Raw genomic sequence first — 2,403 nt, 5'->3', positions numbered from 1 at the left:
CAGTGCGTTAAGTCTCTGCCTTCGGCTCAGGTCATGATCTCAGGGTCCTGGGATCGAGCCCCACATTGGGCTCTCTGCTCAGTGGGGAGCCTGCTTCCCCCTCTCTCTCTGCCTGCCTCTCTGCCTACTAGTGATGTCTCTTTCTGTCAAATAAATAAATAAAATTTAAAAAATAAATAAAGTGGAGCGGGGCAGAGGAAGAAGGAAACTTTTTTTTTTTTAAGATTTTATTTATTTATTTGTCAGAGGGAAAGAGAAAGAGAGTGGCAGGCAGAGGGAGAAGCAGGCTCTTTACTAAGCGAGGAGCCTGATTTGGGACTCGATTCCAGGACTCTGGGATCATGACCTGAACTAAAGACAGATACCCAACCAACTTCTCCACCCAGGAACCATACGGTTGAGAGAGTCTTAAGCTGACTTCATGCTGAGTGCAGAGCCCAATGCCGGATCAATCTCATGACCCTAAGATCACAACCTGAGCCAAAACTAAGAGTCAGCCACTTAACCAACTGCACCACCCAGGCAACCCCTTCTGGTTTTTCTTTGTAACAGTGAAGGGTGTGATTATTTTTGTAACAGTGGTGGTAATTATCACTCTCCAGTACACCATACCATTATGGTTGAAGCTTTCCCTCACACGCCACTATCACTTTCCTCACTGCATTCTCTCTATTTTCAAAATAGAATTCTATTTTCAAGCTTTGTGCAGTGTCAGTATCATAGCCAATGAGGTTTATCTGAGGTGCAATTATTGCTAATTTAAAAAGATTATTTGAAAAAAACAAAAAGAAGACAATTAGGTGCCTCTTTCTTCTTTATTTACAACAATAATTTATCAGGGCACCTAGATGGCTCAGTCAGTTAAGTGTCCGTCTGCCTTTGGCTCACTCAAGTCATGATCCCAGGGTTCTGGGATGGAGCCTGGCAACAGGCTCCCTGCTCAGCAGGGAGTTTGCTTCTCCCTCTGCTCCTCCCCCTGTTTATGCTCTCTCTCTCTCTCTCTCTCTCTCTCAAATAAATAAATAAATTAAATAAAACCTAAAAAATAAAATAAAAACTAAAACAATAGCTTATTTTTGTACAGAGCTTTAAAAATTAAATACTACTATAATACTTACAATGAAGTAAAACACTGCATTGTTCCTCCTCCACTACTCTCAATTCCCACTTTTAAAACAAAACATTTTTTCCATTATGGTAGCTGAATATTCTTCTGGTACTTGTTTCCATCTTCCTAAATAACATCCATGATTATATTTCCTTTCTTCTACAATTTTTTCTTTTGGAATTAATAATTATCTTTATTGTTTGCTCAGTTTTCTATGTTCCTGTAACTAATTCATCCTCAAAAATTCCTCCAGAATTATAAAATTTCCTCTCATAATTTTCAAATGCATCAGGTTTTTTTTTTTTTAATTTATTTATCTCATGGCAACATCCCTTGTGAAGCCTTCTGCTCTCCAGTCCCAACAGGAATAGATTTTTCCCTACCTATATTCAAATATGGCTCTGGGATCTCCAACCCTGTCCTGAGGATTCTTTCTCCTCCCTATGTTGGATCTCCTATTTTCTAGGTGTCATATCTTTCATCCTTATTTTGCTCTCTTGCTTTGTGGAACACATTCTGCAGTGTACATGTTAGATACAATCTTTAAAAACGTGGACATCTACAAATGTCTTTATTTTATCCTCACTCTTGAATGAAAGTTTGGCTGAGTATAGAATGGTAGGTTGAAACTATTTTCCTTGGAATTCTGAAGACATTGATTAGTTGTCTTCTGTATGCTGGAAAGAGACAATTCCTTTCTAATTCTAGCTCTGTTTGTGGCCTCCCTTTTCCCTCTTTGAAAATGTTTAGGAACTTTTTTTTGTCTCTTGTAAATAAAAATTCATATGAGATGCCTTGGTGTGGGTCTTTCTAAATCTATTGTGCTTAGCATTTAATGAGTGCTCCTACTCTGGAAACTCATGTCTTTCAATTGTGGGAATTGCTCTTGAATTACTACTTTGATCTTCTCCCCCTCTGTTTTCTCTATCCTTCCTTTCTGAAACTTTTATTATTTAGATGTTGAATTGTCTTTAATTTTCTTCTCTTCTCTATTTCCCATTCTTTTTTATTTTTTGATTCTACTTTCTTGGAGATTTCCTTCAATTTTATCTTCAAATTCCTGAGCCTTTGGGATTCCACAGCCATGAATCAGTTTGTTGTTATTAACTTTACCTCTGCAAGTTCAGATTTTAACTTTCTTTAGACTGAAATATTCATTCTCACTTGTTCATCTACTTGTTCATCACTTGTTCATCTATTTCCATGCTTCAAATTTTGTTATATTTTCTCCTTTCCCACTCTCTTGGCTTTTCTTGTTTATGTCTTCATAGAGATTTCAAGAGAAACCTGTGGTG

The 2,403-nt window shown here is 37.4% G+C and overlaps 1 non-coding gene across 1 annotated transcript; it reads left to right on the top strand.

Annotated features, from left to right (window-relative positions):
- The first annotated feature begins 697 nt into the window (after positions 1 to 697).
- On the top strand, positions 698 to 837 carry LOC116859541. Its single transcript, XR_004381181.1, has one exon. It is a non-coding gene; the product is annotated as a U4 spliceosomal RNA (small nuclear RNA).
- Positions 838 to 2,403: the final 1,566 nt, after the last annotated feature.

This window comes from Lontra canadensis, unplaced genomic scaffold, assembly GCF_010015895.1.
Source record: "Lontra canadensis isolate GAN:19392208 unplaced genomic scaffold, GSC_riverotter_1.0 scaffold158, whole genome shotgun sequence".
Taxonomy (NCBI): Eukaryota; Metazoa; Chordata; class Mammalia; order Carnivora; family Mustelidae; genus Lontra; species Lontra canadensis.
Note: the sequence above shows the minus strand (reverse complement) of the source record. Positions and strands in the feature narration are given on the sequence as shown.